At 34.9% G+C, this 11,038-nt stretch overlaps 1 long non-coding RNA gene across 1 annotated transcript in view; it reads left to right on the forward strand.

Moving 5' to 3' along the window:
- LOC132520624 (uncharacterized) overlaps positions 1-4,043 on the forward strand; it is a 31,628-nt gene extending 27,585 nt beyond the window's left edge. Inside the window, exon 3 of the long non-coding RNA XR_009540586.1 lies at positions 3,984-4,043. This is a non-coding gene — a long non-coding RNA (uncharacterized LOC132520624). The remainder of the gene's footprint in view (positions 1-3,983) is intronic.
- Positions 4,044-11,038: the final 6,995 nt, after the last annotated feature.

An 11,038-nucleotide genomic window follows, 5' to 3' on the forward strand; every position in this document is an offset into this window, starting at 1 on the left:
CCTCAACATTCTTAGGATCATTATCTTCACAAAAAAGAAAACAGGGACAGGTGGTTTTAAAGGAAACTTCTACCAAGCATTTAGGGAGCAGATGATTACAATCTTACTAAATGTTTTTTTGCCAATAGAAAAAGAGGAGATATTCCAAACTCATGTTATTAGAATAGTTTGGCCTTGTAACAAAATTATAAACAGGTATTGTGGTAGTTAAAAAAAAAAGTGTATGCACACTCTTTGATACTCAAGATGGGGTTTGATAAACTCCATCAAGAGGTGGGGTTTATTTCCCCTCTATGATATTCACTGCTTGAGACTGTCTTAACAATAAGTGATGGCAGATGGCAGAAATGGTGCTATGCCAGTTGTGGCCCTAGCTTTTAAGAGGACTGGCGGGTACTGCCTTGGTCTCTTGGAGCCCTGAGCCATTATGTAAGAAGTGTGACCACCCTGTTACATAGACCGTGTGGAGAGGCCCTGAGATTATATATAGGAACCCAGCTGAGCTTAGCATTCCAACCTTCCCAGTTAAGGCACCAGACATTTGATTGAATTTGTCATGAACTTCAGTGCAGTCCAGTCACTAGCTGAATATCACTGAGTGATCTCAATAAGTGGCCACAAGGAGTTGAAAAATTTCTCAGTGAAACCCTGCCCAAATTTTCAACCCATAAAATCAGGAGACATAATATAAGTGGTGTTATTGTTTTAAGCCTCTATATTTGGGAGAACCTTGTTTTGCAGCAGTAAATAACTGGAAAAGATTGTATTAGGGATCACATTTGCAGTTCCGTATCAGGCATAAACATAGATGCAAAAATCCTAAAGAAACTATTTGCAAATCAAATCCAGTGAAGTATAAAAAAAATAACATACCATGACCAAATTGGGTTTTTTCCAAGCATGCAAGAGAGTTTACTATTAGAAATATCATTAATGTAATTCACTGCATTAATAAATTAAAGAAGAAAAACATAATCTTATTTCAATTAATGCAAATAAAGCATTGACATGTCAAAACACATTCGTGATAAACACTCAGAAAAATAGGATTAGAGGGCTATTTTTTAATTTTGATAAAGAGTCTATCAGAATTGAACAGCAAACATTCTTACTGGTAAAATATATTAGCATTTCATTGAAAATCAGGAGATTGTTATCAACATTTCCATTTAACATTGTACTGGAAATCCTAGATAACATGGTCATACATGAAAAAGAAATAAAAAGCATTAAAATACCATTTATAACAGCAACAAAAATAGGTACAGAGTAAGTAGCCTAACAGAAGGTAGGCGAACCTATATGGAAACAATTTAAAACTTTGTTGAATGATATTAAAGTAGACCTATATAAAGTAGACCTATATAATATTTCGTGGATTGGAAGATTAATATCATAAAGATTTGTGTTTTCCCCAAATTAATCTTTAGAATTAATGAAATGCCAATGAAAATTTCAATAGTTTTGCTTTAGTGAAGCTTTACAAGCTGATACTAAAATTTTGTATGAAAGAGCAAAAACTCAAAGACAAGACATTCTTAAGAAAAATAAGCTGGGAGGATATCATGATATGTTACAATGCTGTAGTGGTTATTATATTTAATATTTGTTAAAGGATAGGCATACTGATCAATGGAACTGAATAGAGAGCCTCCAAATAATATATAAGAATATAATCTTTAATATTGTATGTATAATATCTGTAATATTCAAGAAGTACCAAATGTAAAAGAGATATTCCAGCTGCAGCTCTAAACTATAAAAGTTTTTTTAAAAAAAGCACTCAGGGGCTTCTCTGGTGGTGCAGTGGTTGAGAGTCCGCCTGCTGATGCAGGGGACCGCGGGTTCGTGCCTGGATCCAGGAAGATCCCACATGCCGCGGAGCGGCTGGGCCCGTGAGCCATGGCCACTGAGCCTGCGCGTCCGGAGCCTGTGCTCCGCAACGGGAGAGGCCACAAGAGTGAGAGGCCCGCGTACCGCAAAAAAAAAAAAAAAAAAAAAAAGCACTCAGAAAGGATGGTATATCCTAAGAAATCTGATGTTCAAGCGCAGGAAATTCATGACAATTAGAATTGTATCTGCACCTAAGCAGAACACACTACTATGTCATGGCTTCAACGAACATTCTGTTCCCTCTATTGCCTGACTAGTTCCTTATCATTAAAAAAAAATCCGTATCAGATATTGAGATGTTCCCTGCTTAATTAAGTTTCTCTGCGTTAGTTTCAAGAACAGTTCATTGGTCCCTTTGTTGTACTGTCTTTGTGAAGAATATAAATTACTAATGTATTTTTGGACTTGAATCACAGTAATGCAATTTATTTATATGTTTGCTGTATTAGATTGAGTTTCTTGAAGATAGACAGCCCTTTTTATAGACCACAATTTTGGCCAGTCTGTACGCTGGGTATTGAAGATACAGGAATAAATATGTATTGAGAATGTGCTTGGAGTCATGAAAAGGATTGAGAGAAAAAGGAAAGAAAAGAGGAAACAATGGAACGGTAGTAACATATTTTGAATTATTTAGCACTGTGCTTATCACATTAACATATATGGGTAGAGTCATGGAATTACAGAGCTGGTATGGACTTTGAGACCATTTATCAAATCCTCTTATTTTACAAAAACAACTAAGCCCCAAAGAGGTTTTGTGGCTTGTTCAAGGTTACCTGGCTGTCTGGTCATGGAAAGTGCTGAAGTCCAGACATCCTGACTCCTAGGCCAGTGTTATTTCCCCTATATCATATTGCATCTAGTTCTGGCCTTTCTATAATAAAAGAACAGAATTTAGTATCTCAAAACTCATTTATATTATCTGACCATGACACATGTCCATTATGTCCTAATGCTTCCAAAATAACAGTTTTAAGCTTGCTTTAGAGGTTGTTTTATTTCTTCCTGTGAAAAATCAGGTACACATGCCTTTGGATTATGTGACTTAATACTAAATTATGTACCATGGTTTAGTCTTTATACTGTTTGTAAAACCCAAATATCATCAAGTTATTCTAATTTATGTTACAAAAATATCTGTGAACCCTGGGCTGGACAAGTAACATTATTCTTATTAAAAACTTCAAGTGTATGTAAATTTATAGAATTAAGCATTTTTAATGCTTAGATTATGTGATTGTCTATAATTACATCAGGTCAAAACCTCTCCTTAAAATTTTGTTTCAACCTGGGTTATATCCAATCAATTGAGACACTGTTATTTAATATTTGCTTTTACAGTTTTGTATAAAGTTTAATAATTACTTAATTTGATTTAATTTTCTAAAGGCTGAAGTGTTTTTGAATAAGCTTTGCCTTCAGTTCCTATTAGGATTCTTTCACTCATAAAAAAGTTAGTTTCATTTATATTGTAAGAACTACACGCAAATAAAATATTTCTCCTGGCTTATAATGATGTCTCAATTTGAACCTGTACCATTCATTAATTAAGCCACCTAGTTAACAAAAAAAAATTGACTGAATAGCATACATAATTCCAAAGTTTTAGATTTTAGGCCATTAGGTACTTTTAAATAACCACTGATCATTTGTCAGAGAGCTGAACTCAAAAGAATTTTCCCTGTTCTCCAGAGATGAAAGGTGAAGAAAGGGGAATCTGAGAATAGAGACAAAAAATACTCAAAACACCATCTAACTTCTGTTTTTGGGTCACTAGAGATATTCTGAATAACATGTCTCCAGACTGTTGGAGAATATATTGGAAATTTTCTCCTGTCTTCCCTGACCTTTCCAAAAGCAGGTTATTTGATTAATCAATTTGAAAGTCTAAAATTCTCAGCTTTTCCTAAAACCAGATTTCTGAAAACCTAACCATATCAATAGTAGATTGCTATGAGAGGTATGTTTATTAAGATCCTCAGAAATGATGTTTGAATATCATGTATGTGATTTGACTCCATTCCAGGTCCACTGTTCCTCTGTGTGTGTGCATCTTAATCTGTCTTATTCTACTTTCTCATTTATAGATGGAGAAAATAACTTTCCTGTAGCTGAGAGCTGGGGGAACTGTTTTGAAGCAGGAATGAGTGCTGTTGTGTCACTCTGCCCTGGCACCCTGCTCCTTTGGGGCAAGAACCTCTGCAGTTTTGCTGGGGCAGCCAATCACACCATTATAGTCTCAGTACCTGGTCACAGGGGTAGACAACCAGCCTAACTGGGCCAGCCCTTGATGTTGCAGGGACCTGGCTAAGGAGGCTTCAAGGGGTCTAGACCAAGTTAGCCAGGGTCCTGTAGGATGTTCTAAACAGAAGTTGGGAGAGAAAAGCTATCTCTACTCTGTGTTCAGAAGCTGTGAAAATGTGGTCATGTCACCTGCTGTGTGAAAAATCAGAGAGAAAAACAGCATCATGCAGTGATGAATATAATAGGGCAGACAAAGAAAGCAGGGACAGGGCTGACAACATTCGAGTCCCTGGCCTGGTCCTGGCCCTGTTCCCAAGGGGGCCATGTTCCTGCCATTCTTCCTTTGATTCTGGGGCATAATCCAGTATCTTCAAGAAATATTCTTTTCATGCAAACATATTTGAGTTGTGTTTTCCTGATAATACAATTAGCTATCTAACTATTCTTCCTCTTTTTTTTTAATGACAAAAATAAGGAAAGAAGACTGCCAAAAGGAGGTACTTTTTTTTTAATTGGAGTATAGTTACTTTACAAAGTTGTGTTAGTTTCTGCTGTACAGCAAAGTGAATCAGTTAGATGTATACATACATCCCTTCCTTTTTGGATTTCCTTCCTATTTCGGTCACCATAGAGCACTGAGTAGAGTTCCCTGTGCTATACAGTAGGTTCTCATTAGTTATCTATTTTATACATAGTAGTGTATATATGTCAGTCCCAATACCCCAATTCATCCCACCTCCTCTTTCTGCCCTTGACGTCCATATGTAAAGGAGGCACTTTTTAAGAGACAAGTAATGCATTTATATCTGACATGGATGGTGGTTGAACAGCAACATTACTTGGAAGTTTCATCCTTGCTAGATTAATTTATGGAGTGTCAGCAGGCTTTCAAATCAGAGAAAATATCTTTCTATGGCCTCTCCTTAGGGTCTTCACCTCCCATGAGGGCCTCTTGGAAGTCAGGTCAGGTACTGAGGGATGAAGGGTCTGAGTAGCCTGCTCTCTCTTGGCTGCAGTACTTCTGGTCTAGACCACTGTCCTGAAGCCACCCAGGAGTGTCTCATTACCCTCTTGGCCAAATTAGAATTGTACCAAAATGTGCTTTCACAGAAATCCACAGCACTGATGTATTCCTCAAAGCTTTATTCTTTCTAGCACATTTATGAACAAAATTTTAAACAGAAAATTTGACAAGGTTTCTGAACAGAAATTTAAAGCAGTTGCATAACAGTGGTGGCTCCTGTAGCCCCACCATACTTTAGTGAGGAGGCAGGTAATGTCCTGTTTATTAGAGAGGGACAAAAAGGGCAGAGGAATAGATATGTGCCCCTAGTCATTTGAGTGTATAAATGTAAGAGCAAGAATGGTGTATTGAGAAATTTCATGGCATTGAGAGGCATAGCTTTTTCTTGAATTCACGTGAATGTTCTGAAGTCTTTTCTGTGATAAAAGTAAAATGCTTTAAGAAATTCTTCTGAAAGCTGTTACACTTCTGTAATAATAATCAGCTTCTGGCAATGGGGCTGACATATTTCAGCTCAAAGTACACACACACACACACACACACACACACACGTTATTTTAAACGCAACAGGGGCTGACATATTTCAGCTGAAAGTACACACACACACACACACACACACACACACACACACACACGTTATTTTAAAGGCAACAATCTAGCAGTTATCCATGATGTGATCCAACTTCTTGTGTCATGTTCCTGACTCTATCGGGTAGCAATGCTTGGAAGGAAATGTTTCATTTTATTTGATGATATCAACATGAAGTTTCATACAATAAAAGTGAGGGCAAGGAACAAAGGCAGCACATCATTGTTTGACAACATTTATAGCAATGGCCAGGTGTGGAGATATTCTCTTGTACCTTTTAGGTGAAATCTGGCTCTGTGTTATTTGTTTAGATTAGAGTTTAATTCAGTACTTGAAGAACATTGCCTGAGTATTTTTGTTTTTAGTCATCATTGTAATAGGCCAGTGATTAATTGAATTTATATATAGTAGTATGTTTTCTTTTGCAGGGCTCAGTTCCATTTTAACAAGCTGTCTTCCATGTAATAACATATGCTTTTACCAATGGAGCATAGTATTTTAATAAAATATTAATACATTGTGTTTACTCGTATATTTCATTGGAAACAATGGATCATATTTCTTAATTACAAGACAGAATGAGTTCCAACGATTGAACTAAAAGATTGAGTCAAATTTAAGGAGTGAAACAGTTATTCTTGATGAAGTGCAGGTACTGATGTAATTTCCATGCACATTGATGTAAATGTCATTACTGAGTTATATTTTCATGTTTATATAATTTTGTGATTCATGTGCATGCCCTGTAAGCAACTTTCCTAAGAGAGTAGTTGTCTCAGACCCAGACCATGGGTGGATTAAATGTAAGTTTTAAATGTAAGTTTTTCATCATGGTATCGTGTAAACAAGTGCCACCGAAAGTGTGGTCTGTGGACCTGCATCCTTTTCATAACCTGGGAGCTTGTTAGAAACTCAGAACCTCACTAAACAGAATCTCTCTGTTGGCAAGGAGCTCAGGAATCTATGCTTTAACAAGCTCTCTTGGTGATTCAGTGTACACTAAAGGTGGAAAACCACTGATGTAGACATTATAGCATTTCAGTTCCTCAGGTATTCTATTCAAGAGCCATTATAAGAGCTGAGGTTTCCCCTTTCTACCATGGACACTTACCCAAATAAATAATCAGATTACTTTAGGGAACAAGTGACTCAATTACTATCTCTGTGTTCAGAGTACTTTCTCATGGGGACCTAGTCATTCCTTTAGTCGATGGGTCATGAGTCAAAGAACTGGCTAAATTCTAGAAACTGGCAAGGATTTGTGCCACTGCATTGGTGCAACTGACGTCAGCTTAATTCTCATCCCTATTTATTTGTTTGTTTGATTTATTTATTTAGTAAATTTATCAAGTTGTGTAACCATTACTGTGATCCAGTTTTAGAACATTTCCATCACCCTTCAATATTCCTTTGAATCCATTTAAAGTCAATCATTTGAGTCAATCCTCACTCCCACTTCTAGTCCCAGACAACCTCTGATCTGCTCTTCAGCTCTATAAATTTGTGTTTTTTAGATATTTTATGTAAGTGGAATCATACAATATGTATTCTTTTGTGCCTGTCTTCTTTCAGTTTGCATAATGTTTTTGAGGTTTGTCCAGCTTGTAGAATATATAAATATTTGTTCCTTTTTATTGCTGAGTAGTATCCCATTGTATGGATACCACATTTTGTTTATCCATCACCAAATGACGTATATTATGGATAACAGTACTATGAATGTTCATGAGCAAATCTTTGTGTGGACATGTTTTCATTTCTTTTTTTTTCAGGTTGATTAGTTTTTACATTTTTTATTGAGGTATAGTTGATGTACAGTATTATATGTTTCAGGTGTACAACATAGTGATTCACAATTTTTAACGGTTATACTCCATTTATAGTTTTATAAAATATTGGCTATATTCCCTCTGCTGTACAATATAGCCATGTAGCTTATTTATTTTAGACATAGTAGTTTGTACCTCTTAATCTCCTGCCACTATCTTGCCCCTCCCCTCTTCCCTCTCCCCACTGGTAACCACTCGTTTGTTCTCTATATCTGTGAGTCTGTTTCTTTTTTTGTTTAGATTCCACATATAAGTGATATCATACAGTGTTTGTCTTTTTCTGTCTGACTTATTCACTTAGCATAATATCCTCCAAGTCCATTAATGTTGTTGCAAATGGAAAAATTTCATTATTTTCTATGACTGAGTAGTATTCCATTGTATATATATACCACATCTTCTTTACCCATTCATCTATTGTTGGAGGCATATTTTCATTTCTTGTGGGTATGTACTTAGGACTGGAATTGCTTGTTCATATGATAAGATTATATTTAAATTTTTAATTACATAACCCAACTTATTTCCAAAGTGGCTGTACTATTTTACATTCCCACCAGCAGTGTATGAGGGTTTGAATTTTCCTACATCCTCACCGGTACTTGGTATTGCCTGTATTTTTGATTATATCTCTTCTAGTGAATGTGTAGTGGTATCTTACTATGTTTTTAATTTGTACTTCACTAATAACTAAGGATCTTGAGCTTTTTTTATTTGATTATACCCATTTATATGTTTTCTTTGATGAAATGTCTCTTCAAGCTTATTTTTATATTTGGTTGTATATATTCTTATTGAATTGTAAGAATTTTTAATATATTCTCGGTACAATCCTTTATCAGATATATTATTTGCAGATATTTTCTCTTGGTCTGTGGGGCAACCCATTTTCTTAATGGTGTGTTTTAAGCACAAAAGGTTTTACTGAATATTTTTTACTGAATATCAATTAATCAGTTTTTTTTTCAGTTGTAATTTGTGATTGTTGTAACATATTTAAGAACTTTTTGCCTAATGTGTCACAGAAAATTTTTTCCTAGAAGATTTATGGTTTTAGCTCTTTATGTCTGTGATCCATTATTGAGTTTTTATATGTAGGCTAGCTAATTGACTCAATTAATGGCATTAGTAAAAGGTTCATATTTGTAAATATATTCAATTGTCCCAGCACCATTTGTTGAAGAGAATACCTTTTTTCCCATTGAACTGTCCTGGCACTTTGTCAAAAAAACGATTGAATATAAAAGTAAGGGTTCTTTTTGGATTCTCAGTTCTGTTGCATTTATCTGTATGCCTCCATTTATGCTAATACCACACTGTCTTGATTACTGTAACTTTATAGTAAGTTTTGAAATTAGGTAGGTGTAAGACCTCCAATTTTGTTCTTTTTCAAAGTTATTTTAGCTATTCATGTTGCAGTAGAACTTCATATCATTCTGGAAGAAAGGTTAAATCTGTGATACAACCATATTACGACTGGTTATGCAATATTTTGTAGATATATCAACTTGAATGAATATGTAAGGGCTCCTGTCAGCAGCAGGGAATCTAACAAATGACATATGACAGTAATTTCTGATTTTTAACTTATGCTATATTTTTGCAGAGCCTGAGAAAAATTTGAGAACTCAGAGGCCTGCGTATGATTGACAGTTCTAATAAATACTTTTCTTAAATCTTTATGTGTATCTCTATTGACTAGGATTTCTCTTTGAATACAACTGTAGGTATATGTGCAATAGCTCAGCTGTGTTAATCAAGTCTTCTTGTTGAACGAATTGTCTTTGACACCTGTGTTTAGCCCAGTATCGCTTATTGTCATTGTAATTGATTATCTGAATTCATCAATAAATATTAAATCACTTCTTCAGTTGTACAATTTGACAGTGAAGAAGTTTTTATAGACTACTTTTATTCGCATTTTTCCAGATTTAGTCAAAGATTTTCTGACTATACATTGTTAGTGGATTCATCAGTCTGCAGAAAATTGTATTGACTTTGTCATTCTCTGAATAATAATTGATGCTTTACTTTCTGTTCATAACTGTAATTCTAAAATGAACCCTGTTATTTGACAGAGGCACCTTATCAATCACTTTTCTTGTTTTGTCCCCAATCATTGCTTTGACATTTTTGCTATGAGGATTCTATGTGTTTCACCAGTTACCTCACACCACCATAAAGCTTTTGTACTCTTATCCTTATTATACAGCATGTTAGTTTCTAGGGTGCTTGAATGTCCTTCTGTTTTGCTTCAGTAATTTTGGTAAGTTTCTCATAGTGTTCTTTGTATGTGTCAAAATGACACTAGTGTTTCCAAACACAACATGTAATAAAATAGGTTAGCTCTCAGCTGGCAATCAAATTCCAAATTTCAAACAGTATTTGTCATATTTGTGCAATATTTTGTTTTTTGTTGAAGCTGGTATGTCTTTTAACACTAACAAGTGATTCAGTCGTTATTGTGACTTTATTGTTTTCACCATTAGTGTTCATATTTGTTATAAATTTCTTTTATTAGGCCTAAAAATCTCTTTAAACCTATGATAGTTTCAATTAAAACACGAAGAACTCAACCCAGATTATAATTCACAACGGTATATACTCAGATAGTAAACTATGATTGACTTCCTGATGTGATAGATTGATACATTAGTAAGAAATACATGATGATGGGAATGGAAATTTGATATACAAGAATCTGTACCAGCTATCTGTTCATTCATACTACCCTTACATCCAAAGCAGAAGTTTTAATTATTGAAGGTTTGACCCATTCATGGATCTGCTTGAGTAAACAAACTCTATGCAAAGTAGACTACCTATTTTGGCTTTGTTGTAAGTAATAACATCCATAAGAGTAAGGGTTTGTTCTGCTAGTTAATTTCTTTCCTGATGTTAAAAATATACAACTAGTAAAATATTCGAATGTTAACAATATTATCTTGTGGGTCAGTGGTGGTATATGTGGCATGCTTTGGGAAACATTGCCTTATCCTGTAACATCAGGATCTCAAGTCACGTAAACAAACCCACTAACTTTAAGTCATCTGACCATCCACACTGTGCCATTCAAAGATATAAACTCATATGAAGAATATCTGTCAGTATTTTTGATTCCTGCTTCTGAATCTAACTTTTTAATGAACAGTTGAGATTGTTAATAGATGAAAGAGGCAAAGAAAAATTTAGATAATAGAAACATCTTCCACTCTCTTCTCTACATCATTCTAATTGTGAAGCAACCAGAGTGTTAAAAAATGTAGCTGGAGAAATCTGGATTCCAATCCAGATTTTTAACTGAGAACTCTTAGGTAGTTTAAACCATGCTACATATGGTTTCTTCCGTGTATGTTAAAAATAATTATATCTGTCTTGGAGAATTCTTGTGAGGTTTAAATAAGATATCAAATGTAGTGTGACTGGCACAGGGCTTAATGCATAGTAGATGTTCAA

Source organism: Lagenorhynchus albirostris, chromosome 5 (assembly GCF_949774975.1).
Source record: "Lagenorhynchus albirostris chromosome 5, mLagAlb1.1, whole genome shotgun sequence".
Lineage (NCBI taxonomy): Eukaryota > Metazoa > Chordata > Mammalia > Artiodactyla > Delphinidae > Lagenorhynchus > Lagenorhynchus albirostris.